Source organism: Perca flavescens, chromosome 2 (assembly GCF_004354835.1).
Source record: "Perca flavescens isolate YP-PL-M2 chromosome 2, PFLA_1.0, whole genome shotgun sequence".
Classification (NCBI taxonomy): Eukaryota; Metazoa; Chordata; class Actinopteri; order Perciformes; family Percidae; genus Perca; species Perca flavescens.
This window is the reverse complement of record NC_041332.1, coordinates 25,133,508-25,161,109: the sequence shown is the minus strand read 5'-3', so window position 1 is coordinate 25,161,109 and position 27,602 is coordinate 25,133,508. Positions and strand designations below refer to the sequence as shown.

The 27,602-nt window shown below is 39.2% G+C and overlaps 1 protein-coding gene across 2 annotated transcripts in view; it reads right to left on the bottom strand.

The window, feature by feature from the left end:
• ctnna2 (catenin (cadherin-associated protein), alpha 2) overlaps positions 1-27,602 on the bottom strand; it is a 351,715-nt gene that overhangs the window by 93,653 nt on the left and 230,460 nt on the right. The window lies entirely within an intron of this gene.

The window sequence follows — 27,602 nt, the reverse complement described above, 5'->3', positions numbered from 1 at the left end:
CATTGGAAAGGAAACACTCAAGTTGTGTCAGGGTGATTCTAGGCCTTACTGACACAGAGTTACAGAGGCTAGAATGGAGATCTTTTATTTCTGTCCAAGTTATAAATCTGTAAAATTATTAAAATACACTGCTGTAAACACATCTGACAGGTGACAGACAACACAGCATTAGCCATGTCTCAGCTTACTACAGAAAAAAATTCAGAAGCTAAAAGACTCAAAAATGGATTTTATATGAATTCTTTTCTACAAATATGTCTGTGCGTTTTTTTATTTCTATTTGATAAGTGCAAATAAAAAAGCCAAAAAACTACAAAATACAACACTTCTCAAATACACAAACAAACCCACATCAATCACCTTTCCAATGATATCAGGCACACCCCTGAGTGTCAAAGTATATGGGAGCTGTACCACTTTTAATTTGGGTATGACGTTTAGACCAAAAAGCATGAATTTCAAGTGTTTCTTCAGCCACTTCTTTCTACAACAGTCGAGAACCCTTTTGCAATTATGTAAGCAAATAATGTAATCTGAAAACTGCTGCCCTGGTTAAAAAAAACAATACAACTGATCTCAGCAGGTATTGTGTCTGGAATGGAGTGGAATGGAAATTTCTAAGTGACCCCAAACTTTTGACCGGTAGTGTATGTGACTTTTTTGCAAAGAAAATGTGGGGATTATGAAATCATGCAAGCCCAGCATATTTTGCGCGGAAATCGTCAATTTATGCGGCGAAAGTGCGCCGTATTTGAAAAAATGCGGCCACCGCAGAAATATACGGACTTTGGCTGATCATGCATTGAATTATGCGATGGCATAATCACGTTTTTTCTGGAGGGACCGTATTAAGTGTAGATTGCCAATTCTGAAAATACACTTTGTCACAGTGCCGGCATAACAAGTGTTCACCAATTAGAACTGAGTCAGTGAAAACATTGCTCAAACTGTTTTGTATGTTACCTAGCAACTACTGTAGCATTTCTGGCAAGTATCAATTTAGCTGTCTCCAATTCCCCTGTGCACAGCACTTCCTGTTAGTGCCAACTCCTAGTGGTGACTTTAGGAGGGTGTAGACTACCATGTGCTTCACCTGCCACACACAGAGTCACCAACTGCTTTTTTTCACCTGACAAGGGGGGGGGGAGTACCACTGGGAGACAGCACGGAGCTTCTCACTGTTCAAGATTTCCCTACTCTCCATTTAACATGCATCCAAACAAACCAGTAGGAGTCACTAAAAGGCAGACACTAGGACAGTATCTTGTGCTGTCTCTCATACAGAAATATTGGCAATTGTTTTCATAAAAACGCCAGACCAAGAAAGAGGGTCCACTTTCTGCTATTCCACCTGGACGCCCCATTTACCACTTGCAAGCTCTACAGTGTTTGCTCAGAACCCATGGAGAAGAGTAGGATGCTTTATACTACCCCAGTTATTAGATTTCCACTTACTATCTAACTTGGGATGGCGGCTTGGCCCAAAGGTTAGAAAGCTGCTGTCAGTGTCCTGGAGTGAACCATATCTGCTCTAGGACACATATAAATGATCCGGTACTCTGATCCCTCAAGAGAAATGCATACGTGTTTCTCAGGCAGTGGAAAGTGGTAAAATCTAAACGGCCTGTACTGAATGAACTGTATATAAATCATTTTTGTATTGTACTAAGATAAATGAAACATTTTCTCACTAGCGTGATAAAGGATGTTCCCTAATTTCTCTGCAAGGACTCTGGGTTTTATAGTCTCTGTTACTGTCAGAACAAGACAAAGGTTCGAATGACTGGCTGTTGTTTAAAAAATTTGCAATTTTGGATGCATTGATTACTAGGATATAATTGTTAAGGGGGTACAAATAAAAATGTATATATATATATATATATATATATATATATATATATATATATATATTTTTTTTTTTTGTGGAACCCTTTAAATAAAAGTAAAGAAAAATAAAGAGGCCAAATTAATGTACAACAATATTAGAACTGGAAAGAAGTATGAGAATTGGGACACAACTACTGCACTCTATCTAAAGTGAACAAATGTGCTACATTCACTACTATTCAAAGTAAAGATCTACAAACAATCATTACGATAAAATACAAATTATTTAATTAATCCCCCAGGGGGGAATCTGAGTGCCACCATACATATAGGACAGAGTACAGGTAAGATAATAGGAGAAGACATACACATCTCAAGAAAATGCAAAAAAAAGGGAGATCACAGTACCATAATAAATAGTGTTAACATCCATGACTGTACAATTGTATATAACATCAAAATCAACATATTCATGGACACGAAAATTACCACAATCCTCAGTGTAATCACCATCCTAGTCATCAACATCAGATTGTTAACATCAACAGTAACGGCGACAATGTTCATTAAAACACTTCAGCGCAGCATGTATAAAGGACTTCCTGAATCTCTCTGAAGAGCACCTGGGCATAACAAGCCTATCCCTAAAAGACATTCATGTTAATTTCACTGTCTCTTTATTTTGACAACTGACAAATGAAAAAGTGTGGCTTGTCTCACTTTTGAAACCTGAGCCATAAAAAAGGTATCCTTTTTTTGAAGAGGAAGTTGTTTCTGGATGGTGCGATTTATGTTATAAGCAAAGGCTCATTTAAAGAAGTTAACACAAAAAGACAAGCAATCAAAATCTGCTAATTTAATATTAGCAAGGCAGATGTGGCTTAATTTATTGAAAGAGAAAAAAAAAATGCTTAGCAGGATGATCAACAGATTGTAAGACACAGTGATCTTCTGTGAAAGCAATACCAGCATACAAAATTAGTTATGTAGTTGCCAGGCAACCATCTGACAGTTCTGCCCAGCATAGCATGAAGGCAAACGACCAAAATGCTCATCAGTATTTGCAGAAAAACACATACCTGTTGACATGTATTCCCATTCATCCATGCCTGTTGACTTCTTAAATGAGGATTTATTTGAGATAAACTGACCACAGAACAACAGGGCTTTAAGTAGAGGGGCTATTTAGTCGTTATCCTGTTTAATGAGACACAAAATGTGGTTGCTTAACTCTGCATTGCTGCACTATTGTCATGCCCTTTTGATAATTGAGTGGAACAGAGTGCCTCGTATCTATGTGTCACAAAGAACTAAATGAGACCCCATCAAAACACCCACTTCAGTTAACTCACCCCAAGGTTAACAATGATTGTCACTTTCAATGCCTTGGTCAGGTTGTAAAATTACTGTTTACACATTAGTTCTGAATGTGCCTCCAATCACAGAGCGAAGAGCAGCGAGGGAGAACTGCTAGTGTAAGACTACCTGAGCTCTTCCTTTGAGGTTCTATTTTGGCTCAGGAAGTACGTGAGCTGTAGCAAAGAACTTTTGTCTGTTGCGATGCAACTGTCAGTGAGCAGTCACCACTTTTGGAAGTTAAAAACAGCAGGTCCAATGCCACTTTCTCTTCTCTTGACTTAGAAAAGCCTTGCCATTCAAGGAGACGCCAACTTGAGGACAAACAACCACAATCTTTCATCAATTTCTTCATTTTGGATTTGTCACACTAAGGCTCAACATGCGTTTCAAAGTGGGTACGTGCTGTGGGGAATTCACGTGTGCCTGATGTGAAAGTGCTGCTCAATGAAAAGAGCCTGTAGCCATAAAAACAGATATGATTCCTTTTTCTGGCTAATGTATTGCTGGCTTGCCCTTGGCCAAGGCTCATATAGCACGAGTTTTCTTTCATATGGATGTTAAACATTAGGAATGAGTCATTTGTCTCCTAGCTCATACTACAGTTAGTCACACCCTCTTCTAATAGCAATCACACAATGCAGTCATTTTTTGTGGAGCAATGCACCAAAGTGAAAAGAAGAAAACTGGCTTTCATATTGTAAATAATAAGTTTAAGATTTGAGCCCATATTCAGCAAAGGAAAAACTACCTGACCCTAACCCGACTACTGCAATGTTTATGTGGTTTAATTTTATTTGCAAGTCATGTTCTGAAACATACACTAAATGTATTTTATTAAAGAATTGTTGATTGACACAGGGGGAGGAGAGCAAATGAGGATAGCATTCAGTTGCCTTCCATTATGTGCCATATGCTCATACAAGCGCTCCTACTTTTGTGCATGCACCGACAAGCTCTTCTATGGAAAAACAGAGTACATGACATTAGTCATTGTGCTGCCTAAAGAGCATGTGTCATTAAGGCACCAGAGGGACGCATAGGATTAAAGATGCTCAGCGCCAAAAATAAAAAGGGGCTTAACTTGAACCTTTTGAGGACACAAACATATTAATATGATTTTATGTATATCTCCACTGCATAGCCAACAAGCTTTATTGAACTGAGAGAAAGAGAAAATGGTCAAGCTGTTGATGACACAAAAACTCCTCTCATTATTCAGATCATGGATAAACACACTGCTAAACAAAATTAGTGTGCTTTTTTCATTTTTGGAATCAGAAATCCCAGCTGTTTTATTTCTCAAAACTCTGAACTCTTTAATCTGACTTAAGGAGATTAAAACAGCACAGTGATGTCAGTATAAAGGGAAAAAAAACCATCACCTGTTATTTTGAGCTCTTAACAAACAAGTAGTTGGTGAGTATATTTTGTTATATCTACTACAGCTCTAGATCAATGCAGTATGCTTTTGACAGTTACAGTAAGTCAAGGGGCTACTATTACTAAAACTATGCTTCCCTTATACTGTAATCACTGTTCTGCTTTGACATGTCAGATCCTTTAACATGCAATGAAAAATGTATTGCTCATGTTGAGTTTTCAAAAAAACATTAAAAAAACCAATTAAAAACACTATGCATGAATTCCCCATCACAATCTTTAGATACAAGGAAGTCCACAATGATGAATCATAGGTTAGTCAATGTGTCAGGCTCATATTCAGCCCGGGTTGGTCAAAACTGTGGTCTTGCTTTATTTGTGTATGCAGTATATAGAGAAACAAACTGAGTCACATTATTGTTGTGACTATATGACTTCCCTACATTCCGATCCAGAAATGCCCTGTATGTGCAAGCAATTCTGCTCTCAAATTCAAAGTCATTAAAAGCTTGACAACACAGTTGGCTGTTGATTCAATTGTCTTCCATACAGAAACATTGATTGCTTCGTTTTTGACTGCCACATAATGGAATGTGCACGTTCGGTTTTTTTTTACTGGTAAACACAAGTCCCTGTGGTGTTTTGCAGACAATGTTCCCAAATGTCCCCATCCATTATTTTCTACCACCTGGTGTGCACTCATTCATTCTCAGTTGGGGAGAGGAAGATAGAAAAGGGTGCCTGAAAATACGCATCTAGTGTGCGGGGTAATGGAGGCAGTAGAAGTGGCGTTATTCTTGCCCGCTAAGGAGACAGCTGGTGGACAGTGCATGCAGGTGGAAAGGCTGAGGGCCCTGAGTGTATTCGCTCTCTCAGGCCCTCCCAAGGCAAGTTGTGTAATTCGGTGGTGCACTGCAGAGCAATCTGCTTCACTGCATTTCTGACCCTGTAATGGCATGATACTGTAAGACATATTGTCCATGCTAGCTGAATAATGCACAAAAGAACGTAGCACTTGGTTTCAGGTAGGTCAATTTTTTTTATTTTAATTTGAAATATAAAATAAGAGCCAGGGCTCAAATTGAAGTATTGTTTCAATGAAATTGAATAAATAGGTGTATTATATGTATTTGTAGCTGGAGGCTGTTTTTAGAAGCACTGGGAAACAATACATTTTACCTTATGCTACTTTGATTTTTTAAATCCAGACTATGGTCTATGTTTATTTTTATGGTATTTGTGAGCATTATGTGAATACGTGTCCAAAGCTTTTATTTCTGGCAACATTGGAAAGAACATATTTAATGAAAATGCAGGCGACCAATATATTTCTGACACATTCAAATGAAAATGTGACTATTTACTCATTAATTAAACAAAATTCTGTTTTTTTTATCACCAAGACTCTGTACCTCCCTTGAAACTAATGCAATAAAAAAACGACAACAGCAAGAAGACGCTGAAACCGAGGGAAGGTAAAAGAAGTAAGGAACAAATCTGGTAATTCATAGGCAATAACATGGCAAATCAAAGGAATGGGCAGATGAATCATAGGGAAGAAGAGAGGTGAAGGAGGAAAAAGGGGGGAGGGGGGGACATAAGGCATTCTGTCTCATTGTCTCCCAAGATCAATGTGTTAAATGACATCAATTCCGGCTCCTTGTCAATTCAATTAGGCAGGAGCGAGAGGTACAATTACTGTCCAATGTGTTCACACTGTCTGCAGTGGGCTTAAAGGGAAAGGCAAGCTGATAACGATAGGGTGACTGTTTGTGTATGTGCAGCCAAGGGGCGGGGGTTGATAATAGTGGTAACATGTTGGTCGGGTTACCAGCAGACAATGGGTAGCCAGATCCTCATTAAGATAAGTTGTGCTCCCTCAGCTGCAGTGCCATAGATCGGCCAATTTGACTTGTTTTCATTAAGTGGAACTTAAAGAGGTGCAGTGGTGGCTATCAGCTAGTTTGATTACAGGACACTAAAAGAGAAAACACGCTACAATGCCTGCGGGTGAAAAAAATACTTCCAGATGAGCGATTCAGATTAGAATTGTTTTTTTTTTCCCTAAATGAGATGATAGAGCAACATAGTACAGAAATAGATGCCATATCATAATCTCATTAGAGCCATTATATCCCCCTAGGAATCTAATAGATATACAGTGCAGGCACAATGCAATGCTGAAACAAATAAGCACAGCAGTATCGTTTACAAAGCATGTGTGTATGTTTCTAATCGTGCACACACAACACAACACGTTAGTTAGCCTAATACGGCCGATATTTCCCGCCACTATCCTCGGGCCGGGCCGAGCCCTTGATCAAGCATTTGTGTTTTTTTAATCATTACTTTATTAGCCTAATTGGGTGGGGAGAAAGCTATGCCTCTCCAGCTTCTCCCGTAGCTCTGGGTATATGTCCTGCTCTGACTTGAGTGTGAGGTAAACTGTGCTAAATCGTGTCTCCCCCATCTGTAGCACTGTCTTTGATAAATGTGAACCAGGCCAGATTGTTTCAGATATCTCACGAGTCCTTTAGCAGAAGATATAGCCTCTTCTATACCCGGCGCGTTGTCGGCCAGCGCGTCGGCATGCAGACCGTATTAATAAGGTGATTGAGACAAGAAAGTCTCCTATATGATTCCAGGGCTTTGATTATGTTGCTGCCTTGATCTGTTACCCACACTATTCGGCTGAGGGAGCTAGGGTCGAGGTTTTATTTTTTTACGTTTCTTCATTCGGATCCATTGGCGATCCATTCCATTCTGAATAAACAAACAACGCAGTTTACATGCTTCGTCCTTGTTGCATTATTCATTAAGATAATTCTAAACAGATTTCTGTAGTTCGAACAACTCGGAATTGTAGTTGAGAACGTCAGTTATAACGGCCTACTTATTAAAAAATTGTCGGATTTAAATCGGGCTCTGGCTCATAATTACAGTTAACATGTCGGGCCGGGATGGGCTTGGACACAACGTGCACGGACTCAGGTAGGGTCGGGCTTGATTTTTTGGCCCGATCTAAGCTTTATTCTGAGGTAATCAAATGCGGAAAGATTATGATGTTATTTTGTTTTCCCATCTATCCATTATCTATACCAGCTTATCCTGTGCAGGGTTGTGGGGGAATGACGCCTATCCCAGCACACATCGGGCGTACAGCCAGCCTGGACCGGTCGGCAGTTTGTCACAGGGCTGAAACATGAAGACAGACAACCATTCACACTCACACCAAAATGCATTTACAGTCCCCAATTCACTTTCTGTCTCAATAAGGCAGAAAACACCAGGAGGAAACCTCATGTAGACATGGGTTTAACGTGCAAAATGAGCCACTATATTTTTTTTTTCTACTTTAATTTTTTATTTTTTACTTGTTTAACAAAATGTTCTATTTTCTGAGCTGTACTGAAATCCTCTCCTAGGAGACGCTTTGAGACTAAGTAAATAAAAATCTAGGTCCGGTATAAGGGGGGCTCCAACTAATCACGTTTATAGATGGAAATCTCAAAAAGATTAAATTATTTATTTATTTGTAGTTATGACTTGTCAAATATATTTATGGTCAATGTTGAATAAAAGTTTATCATGTAAAAAGAAAATAATAAAAAAAAAATGCAAGATTAGCTGTAATTGTTGTTGTATCTTCACCTCCCACAACACAATCACAAAACTGATCTGGCAAGAAAGTAGCAGAGGTGCGACATAGCTTGACCTTTATTAGTGTTATACTGGAGCTAGGAACTGCAGATTGGTGTGCAGCATTTGCATTGCACACAAGATTTTGGATGACATTGACCGGACACATTATTTTATTATCTTGCTTCCCAGGGCCTTACGTGCTTTGGCTATTTTTGTGACTGTCGTAAACACAGGGTTTTTTTCATCCAGCTGTTTACAGTGAAATAATAAGGGAATTACAAAGTAAGTCTTCTTTATACTGTTTATGTAATATCTTCAAATACATGCATATAAGTCTGAACACCAGACTTTCTATTTTATTAATGAGAATTAATGAAAGTTATAATGACCTAAGGCAGTGTCTCTCAATCCTTGTCCTTGGGACTCCTGGTGCACCACATGTAACTCATTATCCATTATGTTTCACAAATTGAGGCGGGCACACAGAATGCCTATCCAGCCTATTTCATACGAACAAATTAAAAACACATTTTTCACAAGGACAACCAACAATTATTGGCTTGTGTTCTTAACTGTTACAACAAAACATGGATTAAATAGCTGTTAAATAATTGATTAATGATTACATAAAGTCTATTTTATAATGCTATTAATCAGCAAACAATGTAATACCAGGCCAATAATCGTTTTACTGACCATATTCAGTACATTCGAAATGAGTATTTGATCATTTATTAGCAATGGTATTGAAAAGCTTCGACTTGTTTATTGATAGCAGCACGTGCAAAACGTGCGCACACACACACACACTCACATATATATTTATGTATATATATACCTATTAAAATTCTGCAGTGGGGGAATGAATGAGTATCCAGAGCTCCTGTGTGGAGCCTTAGGGCAGCCAGCACACTCCCAACCCTCCTCCCACCCCCCCCGCTGCTTATATGAGGGCTTCACGTCTCTTCTCCACTCACATGGTTGCCCATAGTATCTATAACGGTGCTGTTTGAGCCTGGCAGTCTCCTGTAAGTTAGAGTTAATGCAGCTGAGAACTGCGCTGCCTGAAGAGGAGCCGAGAGGGCCTCTGGGCACAACTCTCTTATGTTTAATGGCTGATGCCGTTTGCTTACCCCTCTCGTTAGACTGGCTCATGTTTAGACTGAGGGCCTGTCACTGACTATTAGCATCCGTGGTCAAGCAGGCTGTGGATGAGAAGAAGCATCTGGCTTATCATCAAGCACATTGTAAGCACGGAATGAGCAGTTTGTTTAAGATCAGGGTAAACACAGAATAAAGGATTAACACCCTGGGTGCACGGCTACATGGTTAATTGGTAGATTGATGCAACACAATAACAAAATCCTGAGTCATAAAAATTTGGATTTTAGAGTACTTTATTTTGGGTGATGACAGTAGTGACTAATAGGAGAAATGGAGAGAGCAATGAGGATGACAGAAAGCAAATGTCCTGAGCCAGAATTGAAAATTACGGTGGTCCGCATCTCCGACCCCAAAGGACGTGAGGACCCCCCTCAATTCTGCACATGTTAATATAACATTATCATTATCATCCGAATGTAGCTAGGAGTGGGTGCTAATTTAAATTACGTGGACCTTTTTTAAGATATTTACTGATGGTTTCATGCCCCCTGAACGAGATACCTTTTAATTAACAGCCATAAGTGTACATATAAAAATCTAACTGGACATAAATGAAGAGAAACAGCAAGGGCAGAGAGAGGAAGAAACTGAACAAAAAACTGCAGCAGTGAAGGAGGCAGTGGCAGAAACTGACAAAAACTTAAACAAACAAAGACAGAGGTAGAGCAAATGGCATATGTAGTTGTCCTTCTTACTGTGCTCTTATTGTCAGACATAACCAGAACATTTTCAAGTATAAAAATGTTTCTTTTTAATTGGATTTGGGGACCACAGAGTAAGTGTTGTTGCAGAGGAAACAGGTAGTAATGCTTAACGCGAAGTTTGTAATTGAGTAATTTGCCTTAACCTGAACCAGGATTTTGACTTCTCAGACAAAAGCTAGTTCTATAAAATCCAGACATTCTACAGCGTTTTCGCATAGAGGGAGGTTACGGACACAATAAATACTTTATTATCCATCTCCCTTAGTCAGAGTCAGTAGGCTACAATGGCATCAGGAAATAAACTATTAACCACCATATTACTGTTGTTACATTAGGAGGAAGGTTTCAGTAACAGTATGTCAGTGACTAAGCTAGCACAGATAGAGGTAGCACTGGAATATAACAAGGACGTTTGATGGCTCTGAAGTCCACAAAAGACTCCTTGGAAGATGTAACTAATGTGTGACTATACTGAACTCTTATATGGCATAAAAAATAAAGAAGATTGGCATACTCAAAATGACACTTTCCTGCTACACATTCCAGGCTGATCCAAGTCATCATAAGAGTTAAAATGGTTTGAAAATGCCAGCCCTGAACGTACAATGTGAAATGTCTCAAAGGAAAGACATTGGGGTCTGGTTGATTTGCTGATCCTTACGTAGTTAATGCGCTTCTGAAAAACACTACTGTACGTATACAGTGCAATGGGACGCAGCGATGCAGGGGTTTGAGAATAGAAGCATGAAGAGAAGGGGGAGTGTTAAATATTAAGTGTGTTGGGCAGTAAGCCAAGGTTTTAGGTGCATAGTTTCAGGAGAATAAGAAAAGGAGTGAAGGGAAATGTCTGGTTATCAGACAGAAAGAGAGAGAGCAGGGGATGAAAAGTCTAGTCCTGCAGCAGCAGTATGGGGAGCTAGAGCAATGCTGCCTGCAGCCTCCATGAACTGAATAGCAAGTAGTTTGCGAGGGAGGGACTGAAGGAAGGGCAGCAGGAGAGAAGAGAAGCGAGGGAGGGAGAGGCTGAGAAGCGAGGGAGGGAGAGGCTGAGAATAGGTTAGAGAGGGTGAGAAAATAAGAGAGTGGTGTGATATCTTTGAGAGCAGAACTGTGGTAAAGAGAAAAAAAGCGAGTCAATGGGGTGAGAAGAAGGTTTGAGTATCATTGATGTACTTTTGTTTCACTGCAGAGCTGAAAAAAGTCAATTTATCACACACACACACACACACACTTGCCTACACATGCATACACAAACATGACGTGGCTGTCTGTGGTACTTGGTGTTGTTTTGGAGAAGAGCAAAGCTTCAATAAGAGTGATATGCAACAGATCGGCTCAAACACCTGAAACAGGGACTACTGTAGGTCAATCCAATTCGAGGACCTGTTCTTAATACCAGGAGACAATCCCATTGCATCATAACTTTCTCTTTCCTGCATTACATCATTTCCCACCGCTCTGTAGTAGATCAGACCAAACAATGACATGTTAGGAACAATGCGATTTCTGTGCTTAAGACAATGGACACAAAATAGACATTAGTGTTGACCGTGAGGGTCAAATTCTCAAAATACTTTTCAAATATGTACGCAGGACGTGTATGATCAAAGGCGTCTCATCCACATCCTATGTGTCCCATATGTTGTTATGAACACTGATTATTGACTGTGCCTGTGGATACAGATGTATCCCAGTTTTGATGCTCTATGACAGCGTAACAATATTCACAATCTATGAATACATTCTACAAAAAAACAAACATAAATCCACAAACTAAAATACTTGACATACTGCAGTGTTAGAAAATAGTCAAATTTGGGTAATTCTATGATCACTTCTGCATTTTTCAGAATTTTTAATTTGTCGTGTGATACTCTTACACTTCATCAAAATATGTCAAAGGTAAATTTGATGCAAATGACATTATGAGGACATACAAAGAAACAAAATTCATAAATGAGTTTAAGCCAAGAAATGAATGACAGAAATGTGTAGAGGCCGAAAAACGAGGTAACAGACTGGCTTGTGTCTAGACATCATCCACCTTCACACCTGCCTCAAACTCCATCCCAGCTGGCCTGATGGTCTCTTTCCAGTCATTGCACGCAACTGTCAAAACTACCCCTCACTATGTGACCTCTTAACTATATACTGTGTAGAGCAGTATTACAAGTCGGCGAAGTAGCTCCAGAAACCTGAAATGACTGACGAGAAAAAGTTTTTCAGACGCTGACAGATTTTGGTACTATTCCATCTTTCACACATTATTTCTCAAAAAGAGATGTAATGTGGATGTGGGGGTGTGTCAGCATCTAGATAACTAGTAGTTTCATATAGTTCACTGCACAGGCACACAAAAATGAGCAGAATCAAATTATTCAAAACACGTGACTAGCAAATGTGTTCTCCAGAGCTGGCAGCCCTTTGCTATCAATGTGAAGGTGGTGGTTGTCAGGAATAGCGAGGGCTATAAAGAATGATATACATGTTTTTGTTAACCGGGATAATGATGACTCAAGCTGCTCTCCTGGGTGGGTTGCTGTGTGTAGGAAGCACTAATCAGGGATTAGGGTGGTTTTGGGAAAGAAAAAAAGTCTGACAGCAAAACATAGCCAGCAGTGGATCAAATAAAAACATATTAATGATAGCATAACACTAACATACCTATTGCCTATTGTGGCTGAGCCCAGAGACAGACGCCACGTACACAAACAACAGACCCACTGTACAGAGCTAGACAACCGTGTGTTCCCTGGCTGTAATGATCCAGGGTGCAACAACTTCAAAGACTGCTGGAGCTAGCTGAACTGGTGAAATGATTATGTCTCCCACTATCCTTTCGTGTGGGTTTTATCAGTCCAGCCACGCAGCAGCACAAGCCACTAACAGAGTTGTTGCTGCTATTAGTTACAAGGAATAAGGAACAGTAAAGCCACAGTATATCTGGACATGATGTAAGTGCCCTGCGTGAGGATGGATTAGGGGATAGGACTTACTGTCATGGTGGGTGTTTGGGGATTGATGTCTTTTCAAATGACATCTATTCTCTTCCTTAAGCTGACTTATAAAATGTATTCCTACAATGGTCACTGCTGTTCGAGTCCGACCAGTATTTTCAGGAAATGACATGTAGACATCACCCTTGAAAATATTGGCAGTCATTTATCAAACCCACTTGGAAACAGCACAGATTCAAGCACTAGGATAGACATATAAACCGCTACGTCTGATTTATTGAACTGTCGCACAGTATCTAAATGAGCACTGATTTGATCACAGACTGATAAATTGATTCAGCTGTGGAAACAAGGACTGCTGCACCAGTCCCTTATTTACATACCACAGACCCTAATTTATGTGTGTTTGGCAACTCTTGGGTTATAGAAAAAGATTCCTGGTGCTGCAAAATGTCCATATGCTACATTACAAAGAGGACACAGCTAAATATCTGCCATGGTTACTGAGATTCACCAGAGAGATCCATCATCAGATCTTCTCCATAAAGGCATTTTGAGTGCTTCCATAGAGACTGTATGCATCTCCATATTTATCTCCACCAAGGAGGTTATGTTTCAAACTACTGGCCCAATTTTTATAAAACTTGGTAAAACGGTGTAGCACGATCCAAGAAAGAACCAAATACGTGTTTGCAGCAGGACCTAATCATGGGGCAGATACACAAATTATCTTACACTTTTGTTAACATTGCAAGATAGGGCATTTGTGCAGCATTCAAGTTGTGTTTGTATAAATGCATTATCAAGTTAAAATAAGGTGTTCAATCAATCAAATCAATCAATACATGTTTATTTGTGTCAAGTTGTGCATGATTCATCATAAAGCAGAATGTGTTAGGTGGGGGGGGGGGGTGCAGTATCAGGCAGTATCTTAGCTTAGGATCATGCATGCACACTGCGGTCAAGGTGTAGTATTTGCAATATGTAATAAGATGATCACTACAGTATATGCAATCATCAACAATAGGCCTGCAATACCTTTGTGAAGGCCTTTGTAATGTAAATTCATTTTTTTGAGTACTGTCTGTGTCATAAGTGGCTATTTGAGGTGTTGTTTTGGATTGCATTATATTGTTAAGGTGTTCACATCACTTTACAGTACAGGGGCGGCTGTGGCTCAGGAGGTTGAGCAGGTCGTCCTTAATCACAAGGGTGACGGTTCGATTCCCAGCTCCTCGTGTCCTATGTGTCCTTGAACTGAACCCCAAGTTGCTCCCGATGGCAGGCCAGCACCTTGCATGCAGCTCCGCCACTATCGGTGGGTAAGTGTGTGTGTGGGTAGGTGAATGAATGACAGGAAAATTGTAAAGCGCTTTGTCAGGTAAGGTACAAAGGCCCTATATAAATGCAGACCATTGACAGTATTAAAATCTTTGTCAATGTCAATGTTCTCCAAGCAAAGATGAGGGTTATGATAAATAATGCAACCGATAACTACTGTGACACACGAACATAAATATTATATATGTTGTATATATATATATATATATATATATATATATATTGTGTCATAAGAAAATGTAAGCATTTCTATCCAGAAAAAATGAATTAACAGATAAACAAATAATGGCAAATATATTAGAGCCAAAAGGACATGCAAGTTATTTTTAATAAACGTTTATGAAAATGTAGTGTAGTTTGGAAAACCTCGGCCATTGTAATATCACTGTATGCTCTGGCAATAACAGTTAGGTTAGTCTGGGAGAAGCATGGCAGGAACTTATGGGCATCACAAGGAGGTGACGTGTGCCCCATGGGCAGGCCAGCCTTATTTTCAATGCTGTGACAGGGTCAGGTCTCTGCTGAGGGTTATCGTCTTAATTATGCATGGCCCATCTGGTGGACAAGGCTCTAGTGCAGGTGAGCAGCTGCACCATTGTTTGTATTGAAAATATTTTAGATAACACGAAACCATGGATGTATTATAGCCTATTGACAACACGAGCAGCTGCAGCCTCTCTTTCTCTCTCTCTCTCTCTCTCTCTCTCTCCCACTCTTCATCCATATACTTCATCCATAGACTAAAGCCTACTCTGGCTCAAATGAATATGGGTGGCCATCCAATTATATCAACCTCATCCACACTGTCAAAATCATTTAAATATTGAGCCATTACACTGAAAATCTTTTAGGTAGGCTAACAGGAGCCTAGAATTTCTGTAGCCTACTCCGAAACAACACCTTTTTCTTGTCTCGCGTTTCACTCTCCACACCGCTGTCTTCGGAAAAAAAGTCACGTCCTGAGATCGGAAATGTTATCAGGCACTTTTAGTAACAATCTGAGCCTGTCAGTAGAAAAAAAATCAATTTTATTGGACAAAAAGCAAGGCTCCACAATTGCCCCATTAGGTTACATTGTAGCTCAGTTCGCACCGGCTCGTCATTGTGATCTCTCTAAATACTGGACCAAATTCAAAGGTTTTTGGTCTAGATACAAATGCATGGGGAAATGGGTTGAAAAAAAAGGTAGTTACCCTTTAAACAAACAAATATATATTCATGAGCTGTAATGGACAAAACAAGCAACCACAGAAACAGTCAAAGTCTGCCAAAATTTGCCTTACCTGCCGAAAAAATGCAGATAAGCAGTGTATTTAATTTATTTGAAATTTAGTTGATTTAACTTTATTATTTACACTATATTTGTTAAAGAGGGTACTAGTTAGTAAATATTACTGATGATAAAACTGGTACACATTAACAACTCTAAACTCGAATACATTTCTTTGACGTACAAAACTACTTGTGAGAATTTGACAATTGAATGCCTTGCTCAGGATAAACTTTGACTATACTTGAAAAAAATTGTCTACAATGCATTTTGATACATCAATTACTGTACATGTACTTCAAAAAAAAATCTGTCAAACTTCTGCACAGACCCTGTTTCTTGCAATTGCTAAAGTAGCTCTATGCAGTTTGTCCCGGGTTGTATATTTGTACATTGCATATTTTCAGTAAAACATCTACAGTCAACTGTGCCCCAAAACAGCACTGGTGTAATTTGCTCCATATGTAAACAAACACCAGCTGCCAACAAATATGACACACTAGCCACTGAAATGCCCTGAAGGCATTACAATGGGATGTAAATATCAACGCTCAATTCCAACGTGCCAGTAAAACAACCTGCATGATAGATGTACCCCAACTGGTTTTTCATGAATACTGTAGTCTGGCTCAACGGATGTACATAGCTGAGATAAAGCTTGACATCCTCCCATCTCGCTATATCCGCTGCTGGCGTACTTGCACTGCACAGGATGGTTGTGACTGGTTTAAAGAAATGCAAACATAGCCAGAGCGTTTTCCAGAATAGGTAGGTAGTGAAGCCAGACCATAGTCCAGCACTGAGGAGATAGGTCTGGCTATGTAAGACTATGTATACTGTGATCTGTGAATGAAAAGCTCAAACGACAGTGGCTCAGTGGTCCTCCCTTTGTTCAGGTAGCCTAGTTTCATCACACACATCCTTTCATTGCCCTTGACCTAGGCACTGTTGGAAGGACGGGAGCTGAGAACCCCATGAGGATTAATCAAGTACAACTTCAACAACCCCCTTAAGTCATGATAAAGGCTTGTTGTGGGGATTCCCTCTGTGAACACAAAGGATATCCCTCTTTTGTACTAAATTAGGTGTGCCAGATATGCGCTGCACTGATATCTACTATGTTATTGCACAGTTCTTGTGTTGCACTGTTACTGTGTGTAGACATGACGGATTGATCTGTGAGACAATTATATTAGATGCTACCTTGACTAAATACAGGCCACAGGCTACAATTAGCAGGAGTGTAATATAGCCGTACATTTCTTCTGGTTTCCACCTACTATAATGTTTATTTCAATTTTGGTTGTTATATGAGGTATATGAATGATTTCACCTTTATATATTATGGGAGTAGAGTAAAGAATGAGGTCTGTATATATAATGTTTTGGCAAGAAATACTAAGTAACATGCAAGCATATGCACAAAAACACACACGTGTCCCCAACCACACAAATCCAAGCACTCTCACATACTTTGAGTATCAGATTGCAGTGTTTAACCACTAAGCTGATGGGAGTGTAATTTTAAGTGCTATAGAAATTAACCTAACTACTGAATTCCACTTGAATAGAGTCTTCTGCCAATGTGACCCTGGTTGCTTCTATATGATGCATTTGGCAAAGCTGCATTATTTGATCTTTTTCATTATTATCAACAATTCCCCTCAAGAGACTAACAGCAATTCTCAGCAGACTAACAGCAATTAATTTATCATACAAAATATTGTCTGTGTAGCCAGAGCCTGACATAGCATATGCCTCTGTGCGACCAAACTCCACTGTCACCCAGAACCCATTAAAAACACATGAAAGAGCAACACTGTTACACCGGGTGACATATTCCTTCAACACAAGTGTTTTTTACTCTGAAACGACGCTGACTGCATTTTATACTGTAGCTACTCGTTGGGCATACATCGCGCTTGGGGCACACCGTTCTGTGTTTACACAGCTTTGCTAGTTTGATGAGCTGGGAGGAATAATACCTTACTGGTACAAAAAAATACCCTACACCTCAGGGTTTGGAAACAAAATGTCTGAGGATGTTTATCAGATATGTTTGTGTGTATGAAGAGAGGAGGAGGCATTCAGTAGTTTCTCATAATATTTATAGAAGGACCTAATTTATAATCATTGTACACACACTCCATGCAAGATGAGTTGGACTGCAGATGAAAATTAGCCTGTATGGCTAAATCTGGAACATTTATATGTTGGACCCTGTACTCATGTTGATTAATGTGCGTTGTCCCATTTACATAAAGAAATCAGTGAGCCTCCTACGCTTATTTTTTTGACACGCTTGGACTCTTATGGTAAAACAGTGAATTTAAAATGAAATGTTTATTTGAATAGGGACAGATGCTTAGACATAGACATTTGTGCAACATATCTCCAATGCAGAGCATCACAGCATTTATAGCTATTGCTGATTTCCAATGCCCGGAAATCTAAACAAATATTAAATATTGCCATAATTAACATACATAAAGCACATAAACATACAAGACACCTACATCTGTACTCAACCCCTACGCCCATATACCACCCCACACCATCCCACCCCTATATTTGATTACAGGTCTGATTATCAATTACAAACTTCTTCAGTTTAATTTTAAAAAGCTTATTAATTTGTATTGCTTTTAGCTCAATGGGCAACTCATTCCATGCCTTAGCTCCCTAAATAGAGAGTGATGGTCAAAGGAGGTTTATCTGATGGATATTTTATAGTTCCCTGCAATTGTGTATCTACTGGACAATCCTCTGGCCTGTAATGGTTGCACCATGTCACAGAGTTGATGAGGTGCCTGTTCATGTAAGCACTTCCAGATGATATTGGAATTTGCAAATACAAGGTAGTTGTCAAATCATGTTCAGATCTCTCAGGATGTGACAATGATGTGATCTGGTTGGCCTTTTGCCCAACATTTGTAGAGTCTCTCTAAAGGTTTAGTCACCTATGGCCTTGCCTGCGACCTACCCTACTTTACATCCATTTCTTTACTTATTTATATAGCTTTAAAGTACCTTGCTTCTCCCTACATCAGAGATTTTATTTCATTTTATGTTCCAGTGAGATCACCAAGGTCCTCCACCGCTTTTCTAAAATGTTCCTCATGTGTTCCATAAAAGTACTGGTGAGAGTGCCTTCTCTTGTTATGCCCCTAAATTGTGGAACTTGATGCCTCTGGATATTAGAATAGTAAACTTGGTTTTTACAGTATTGTTTATTATTTTTTTTATTTTATTTATTTTATTCTATTGTCATCTTATTTATTGTTGTTTTATTTTTTGTCTGTTGTATTGTGAAGCACTTTGGGGTGCATGTTTGTGTGAAAATGTGCTATATAAATAAAGTTGAGTTGAGTTTTTACAGACTTCTAATGATACAAATCAAAATATAAATTCCAGTCTGAATTGGTTATCTTTTGCTAAATGCTAAATGCTTTTTTACCATGAGTCTTTTCCTGTAACGTCCCTTATAAGCTCATATGTTTGTCATAATTAACTGCTACAAATTCAAGGCAATTCTAGGAGAATACATACATGTTACAATGTCAAAAAGGTGCTTAAATAGACTTTTTTTTACTGCAGACATTTTGACAAAAAAGCACCGGTGTTGTTTTAACAGTAACTATGACTCTGTTCTATTCAAGTGTCCCAGTAAGCCAGCATGCACGTTACTAGCACCCTGAAATTGAGGCAGCTAAATGGAATTCTGCCATCATTAATTTTATTATTTCCTACTGTGAAATATCAAAATGCCTTCCCTGAAAAAGGCCTATGATGGGGCATGATGAAGTCATGTATTATATACATGGTGGCCGCTTTTCTGGTGCAACGAGCATCGTACATCATCTGACATGTGACTGTACAAAATGAAGAAAAAAAGAAGATGGAGGAGAAGAAGGAAGAGTCTATGGAAGTGCATTTGGGAAAAAATATCTCAAACCAAGGAGTAAAGAAAAGCAAGTGTAATTAAGTGAAGTCATTATGGACTTGTTTTATAAAACGTCAAAAATAATGATGAAACTTGTGTTTTATTCATAGTTTTAAGATATTTGATTATGAGATCATAATTAAGATAATCTTATAATAATGAATATATGCTCAGTAATAAGTATGATATATTAAGTCATATTACAAGGTTAAGTTACATATTATCGTTTTCTTTCATTTGGTAAAAGCAATGAGCTTTCATACTGCACTTCCGGAATCTTCCATGTATTTTTTATGTCAAATTAAATTGCAGTGATAAACTGAATGTTGTGTGTTTGTTTTTAGGTCAGTCTGAAGTGTGAAATGATTAATGTGCTGTTAGGTTCATTCCAAAGTTAAAAGACCTGGGTCAACCCCTGCAGCATATGTAATGAATTTAGGTGTCATCCTGTTTTTGGACATCATGCAACTAATTATTACTATCAAGGTGAAACATCAGTAAAAAGTGAAAAAGAGCTCCAGCCACCAGCTGTGGCAGTGACACTAAATGAGCAGTATGTGAATTCATCTCAAAAAGGCCTATGATTGGGCATGGTGAAATCATACATGTTGGCCTCTATCCTGGTGCAAGGGGTATCAAAGTGCATTACTAGGGAAAATGATATCTATGTCAGTAGTATGTGAAATTAATCATTTTCTCTAACAATTAAATATATTTCAATTTTTAACATTTATTAATCAGTCAGATTGTGTTTGGCTGAATTACACCTTGAAAAAGAAACCTGTTTGAAAAGCTTGGAAAGCAAAAAAATTGGTTTCTAGTACATAATTACTACATGCACAATGCTAACAAATATAGCTTTTATTTGTGTGTAACACAATTCAACTCAAGGCCCTTTCTTGTATTAAGACTGTCCTCTCCTGAAAGTTTTGAGCAGCAATTATAACTCATATATATGTTTATTGTGCCAGCGCCATGGAGTGGCCATAGTAATTATGAAGGGAGCATAGCAGAAAGTAAGCAAAGTAGGAGAAAGGCTGGGGTGGTGGATGGATCAAGAGACCAGGGTTTGTGTCCTGTTTAAAAAAAAAGTAAATGGAAAGTTTTATTTTTAACCCAAACCACAATCTAACCAAACTGCGACCGTTTCACAACGCTCCTGTGGGTCATATTTCCTGCCTCCGCTAGGGGCGCTTATTATGAAACGCTCTTGTGGGTCTGTTCTTTATCCCAGTACTACTCTCTAATGGTGATTTATTCAGAGTTCTAGGCCAGGGTTCTTACCTTACCTTGCAGTAGGGACTCTAGGGATGACGGCACAAGTAATTTTCAGTCCAAATTTGCCAAGTGTTTCAGCCTTTTGCATCAGAGATGCCTCTGTTCGCTATATTTTGCTCAGCTTCATCACAACATGAGAGAGGCTAGTGGACACATGAAGGATGTTGAGGCTTGTTTGGCTCTGGATGAGGCAATAGGCCAGGGTAGTCAGGGCTATCAAAAGTGGGGGCATGCTGCTCCAGAGAGCTGGGTTTTGAAAATGGGCTTGGTGGCTCTCAGTGGGACTTCTGCGTCATCTGACAGCAGAACAAAGTTCTTTTGGCAGACAGAGCCGAGTCACAGGCCTGTTTGATGTAGTCTCTGAAGCCAAAAACATTAGAGCCAGAACACAAATCCATAAAGAAACACACTAAGAAAAAAATGTTAAAACATGTAATTCAATTAAATACTGTATATAGAAAAAAAACCACACGCAAACCCACCAGATCTGGGTGAAACAACGGAAGGTAGCTACCAGCTGTGGTGGCGGGTGAAGAATTTTGATCTTGTTTCTGTATAAAAGCATGTCTAACACAGAGAGTGTGACTGCTGTGTGTAGTGACATGGCAAAATCACTGTCTCTCTCTGCCTCTCAACACCTCGCTTTGGACATAGCTGGAAGCGATTTAGACCCACACTAATTTATTCTTTCACAGGCACACAAATACACACACAGGCTTCCACTGTTGAGTCTCTTCCAATAAATAAAACAACACACAAACCTTTATAATTACTAGTTCTCTTACTATTTCTATTTGTAAGCACATCAAATATAATGTCTATGATAATTATTATTATTTAAACTATTCCTAACAAATGTAACAAAGCATTAATCTGGTGCCAAATGGCATAGACAGGTAACAAATTTCCAGACAACTATCTAAAAGTCAGAAGGAGAGGAAATTGTATGGTTTGGTGACCTTAGGAACAGTGGATTGCGGTGATTGAACTTTTGCCCCAAGTGAAGGAGTTCAAATATCTTGGGGGTCATGTTAACAAGGGAGGATATGATGGAGAAGGAAATCAAAATGGTTGCTGTTGCTGATGTAGTATCAGACTGTTGTGATGCAGTCAAAGCTCTCATCTATCTACAGATCTTTCCTTTTTAACCTTTATTTCCTATTAACCAAATGTGATTGGAAGTTTTATTTCTACCGTTCAATATTATGATCAGAAATAAAATTACATTACTTTTGCTTACTCAAACTCAGTACTTTCAGCAGTGTCACGATAACTGATACATAGTACACTACATGTATTTATGTCTTTTGGGCATTTTCTTTACATGTCTTTGTCTACTTGACAATGTGCATTGTTAGTCTGACACAAGTAGAGTATTTGACTGGCCCCACTCATTGGTCTATATAGATATTTACTGCTCCTGTCAGTCTGTCATCTATCTGTATTGTTTGCAGTCCTCATCTTTTGATTAGAACTCCATGCTTGCTTACAAATGTTCAATCTTTGCCTTTTTCTAGCACCACTTATACTTGCACATTTGTTCTTCCATTCCCTTAAGGCCTTTTATTGCACATTTCCAAATATACACTCAGTAAAACTTTATTTATTTATTAGGAACACATGCTAGTCAATGCAAGAAGCCAGGTCCTTCAAATAGCAAATAATGCCACTGTAGCTCAGAGGAGACAGTGTCAAGAGGCAAAGTTACTCTTAAACCTAGAATGGGGCTGATTGTCAGATGCAGCCACCCACCTGCATTGTTTGAACACTACAGTTTACAGAACAGTGCAAGGAGTAAGGAGCAGTTCTATGGGCAAAACACCAAGTCAATGGAATGAAGGACAACATGTTCAAGACAACAGGGAGGCCACAAGCGCACCAAGCAGCTTACATTTCTGGTATGGAAGGGAGCGTTCCTGAAAGCACAAGCAATTCATCAAACCTTGAAGTGAGACGCTTAGAGCAAGAGAAAAAGGCTTCAGTGGACAAATGATAACTGAAACTGGGCGATAAAGAAGAGCCTAGCCTACAGAATCTTGATTAATATTAAATATTATGGGGTGTTACGGAGAGTTATCAAGTAATTTGTGAGTTTAAAGAAAGCCAAAGAACACTGTAGAAGTAATGACTGAATATTTTTACATTTCGATTTCCCCCTTGTTCTAGTAAAAACTAATACTACTAATGTAGTGTATATCCTAGAAATGCCTGTTTTTTTACAATATGTCACACACTTAAAATACAGAAAAAAGAGGACAACTCAAAGCTAAGCTTTAGCAACATGGACACTATGATTGTTAGACTGTATGCCAAGGCCAGTCGCCATTGCTTTATTGGATTTTTTTGGCAATGTCTTTTACCCAACTCACACTGAAAGCTTTGCTGTTCAAACTAAAAGTGAAACCATTGAAAAGGTAGAGGCAAAAACTACTCAAGCAGTCTCAGATATGAAGGAGGGCAAAAAAGACAGCAGAAACATTTAGTTGAAGTTTTAATCATGTTGTGGCCGGCTTGTGTTCAATAAAGAAAGTTGAAAAATGTTTTAGCATGACTATGACCATTTACACAGTGCATTTATGTGGTGGAGGGAGGGGGGAGGGAGGGAAACCTAAAACTAGAGGTGATTTAAGATCATGCTGCTTCCAAAAGCTATCCCCAGATTTATTGGACACACACTTTATTTCCTACCAACGATGATACACACTCTCTTTACTTTACCCCTGTTGGCCTTTTCAGAGAGATTCTTAATTATTTTTTTCTTTCTTGATATATACAGTATATATGCATATTATCATGTTCACATCACCATGGACAAAATATCAGAGCTTTGCCAAGCTTGCCATCCATCTTGCTCTATATATCCTCCAAAAAAACAAACACTCACCTACCTCTAAAGCCTTGAACATGGGCAAATCATGATGATGATATGCTATATTGATTTTTCAGTTTGAGCAGTCAATGCTATTTACTGAAGCAAACTTTCAAACACATAAAACGTGCTTCAAGGAGTTGTAACCCATAGTGGCACCCATGTTCCACCTGTCACATGCTCCAGTAAATGTTATGATATGTTTTCCTGTTGGGTTTAACACAGTTGCAGTTAGTATAAACTCCTTTAATATCATTGGAAGATGGAGATCTTTTTTATACATTGTGTCGGACACCCAGGGTGTACAATAACACAAACCTTTACTGGGTTACTGTCTTCAAGGGGTGATAGAATGCAAAACCGATTTTACCCTGTCATAGTTGAATAACGACAGTTCGGTGGGTAAATAGGACATACATAGAAGCTCAAAGTCCCACTGACACCCCTTTACTATGAAAATTTCATATTTTGAAACTGCCGCTGAAAACGGGCGAATCCCAACAAAGCTGGAAGTTGACGTCAACCTCCCAAAAACCGGAACCTTTGTCAGCCCATGGGTGTATTAAGAGAACGGTCACGCCCCAACATTTACATAGGCTACACAACTGACCTGAGATCAGGTAGTCTTCTGAATCTAGGTCGCGCAGATCTCTGCTATTCCATTACAAAATTCACTTCTGAAACTTTTTTATGCGAGAAATCAACTATGTAAGGCTCAAAATGGATGGCTAATTGCAAATTTTGTCCGACTGTGTGTCGGAGTTCAGCGCCGGTGCTGCCTGTGTTGTTGCCTCGCCGCCTGGCCTGCCTTCCTTTACACACCCCGGCCTGCTCTGAGGTACTTGGAGCTCCGTCACGACTGGCAGCCCACAGCACTCCATACCCGCTCAAAGTCACCGGTTTTAGGATAATGGACTACTAAACGCTGGTGCTCTGACAGAGCTCCAGAGCCTGCAGCTCCCCTCTTCCTGCTAGCTAAATGCCCGGTGTGTGTGAGTGAGAGCACGGTCAGCGAGCTTGTTACGCCAGCAATCTGTTACCACAGGTTCCAGATAATCTTTTAATGTGTGTAATTATAATGTGTTGAGTTATTTAAACAAACGATTGGGGAAATAAACGCCGCTTGTCCGCGAGTCTCATTGATAGAGCCTGCGGCTGGATGTAGCTCTATCAATGAGAGCTAGCTCCTCCTAGAATTCCTCTGAAATTCACAAATATTCATTAACTTGAAATCGGACACCGTGTTAGCTTTATAAGACATTTAGGGAGATCTTGTATAAGTGGCGTGATGAAATTCAAACTGTAAATATACAGAAATTACGCCAGAAATGAAGCTAACTATCCGTGATTTGTAGCTAGCTACACATAGCTAGGATTGAAGGGACAGTCATAGCTAACGAAACCCCCACTGTTCACAAAAATTCATTAATTTGAAATCGGACACCATTGTTAGCTTTATAAGACATTTAGGGAGATCTTGTATATGTGGCGTGATGAAATTCAAACTGTAAATATAGCTAGTTATGCTGACAGCCAGCCAAGATTAAGTGGAACTGTTGTAAGAGATTGCTGGTGTAACAAGCTCGCTGACCGCGCTATCACTCACACACACGGGCCATTTAGCTAGCAGGAAGAGGGGAGCTGCAGGCCGGGGTCTGTGGAGGAAGGCAGGCCGTGCAGCGAGGCAGCAACACAGGCAGCACCAGCAGCTGAACTCCGACACACAGTCTTACCAAATTTGCAATAAGCCATCAATTTTCGTAAAACAGCCCATATTTGAGCTTTATATAGTTGAAGTGTAGAAAAAAGTCTCAGAAGTGAATTTAATAACGTAATAGCCCGACAAACAATGTATAACTTTGCAATGAGACCTGCTATCAGTCTCCCATGTGTTTCTATGTAGTTTGCTCAAACCAATCAGCGCATAGCTCATTCTGAATATTCATGAGCATACCATATTTGGAAGAAAAGCTCTTGTTCCAAATAGAGCCATATTCACAGGGTAGTTAAGGGCCTAATAAAATAGCATTCGGGCAATTTTCAGCCCAACCAATGTTACATACCCCATTAGGAGACCTTAAGGAACAGTGAAAAATACCCTATATAATCATTCTATCACCCCTTTCACACTTTTGAAGTTGATACATATCTGAGATAAGACTATGATGGTAATAATTACAAATGCCCACGGCTATCTCAATTTATCTTTGAGTACATTTCCTCAGTTCCTCAGTTCATCCTCAGTTGCTGATTATATAATAGCATTATGTCATCTAAAGTACCAAAGAAGATAGAAAATAAGCACTAAAACTGAAATGAATAAGCTCAATGTTAACTCTCTGTCCACTTGTGTGACCCTTTCAAACTGAGAGCAACCTCTATCTGCTGGAGGTCGCACTCAATTACGGATGCAGAATCATCTCTTGCTGTTTCCTCACCATAACACTGACAGCCACTCTATGGCGTAAGTGTCTGTATCGACCCCCACCACAATCCTTTCCCAGCTGCCCATCAACATTATCTCTGCAGTGGGCCAATTAGTCATCATCTGCCTTGTTTTGTTGGGCTCACACAGTCAAGCCTCCTTTGATTCAATAAATGATTTAAATAATGGGCTTGTAATCATAGATGCTGATAATTTTGAGTCTTATTTGATCCCTCGAATAAATTATGCTGACAATATACCACAACCTCTAACCATTTTATCATAAAAACTACCCAAGACTATCAAATCAAAATGATCACACAATTAGCTAAGGACATGAAATCATGCGGAAATCCATTTAAATGTTGCATATTTGATTACACACACATAAAAACAACATATTCTTACAAAAGTCCAGACCAACATTGTCACAAACTAAACTCTAGACCAATGACTGCTTATCTTCTGAAAGTCAGTCAGACGTAGCATGACATGTTGGGGGTGCTGCACAATGTTCTCTTTCCTAAAACAGGTAAAGTACTGGTCACATGGAAAGCCAGTGAGGGATCATGTTCTTGTAATTGCACTACCTACTAGCAATGGGGATTGCATTTTTCTTCAAATACACTACTTGACTTCACTTAATTGAAATGTTCTTGTTTCAAGATTGATCCCTACCTAAGGGCAAAATAGCTATCAGTGCAGCACTGGCTGGATAAAAAAAAATCTAATAATTATCCGCGTAACGAGGCATATTAAAATCTTAAAGCTTTCCTTATTGTCAATATCCCCAAAAAAACAGAATGGAAAACATGAATTACCCTTAACCCTCATAACCCCAAAACCCGCCGGTGGGTTTGAAAAAACTGAATTGTTTGTCAGATTCTCAAAATTCCGGCCGTCCCTGAATGCATCTCGTCAAAATTTGCCGAGATTATGTAAATAAGCTCCAAAGTTAAGCCGAAAAACCACTAAGAGAATAAAAAAACTTACATAGAGCATGTCCAACTTCAAAACATTGTAAAAAAGATACAAAGCGTTGCTTCCTGTGAAGCATGGTCATGTGATGAAAATTCATCCAATCCTTGACTGAGACTGCAAGCCTAAGCACCAAAACACAGCGCAGCATAGTGGTAAACAGTGGTGAAAGAAGTATACAGATCCTTTACTTCATTAAAAGTACTAATACTACACTGTAATAATACTCTGTTACAGTAAAAGTTCTGCATTTACAATTCTACTTAAGTAAAAGTCTGTAAGAATCATCAGGAAAAAGTTCTTAAACTTAAACACAGAGCACAGAGCCCGATGCAAGTGTCTTTGCACAGTGCGAGCCTAGGCACACACACACACACACACACACACACACACACACACACACACAGGGACACACAGCAGCACACAAACATGCAAAATTACAATGTGAAATAGAAGTATAATATG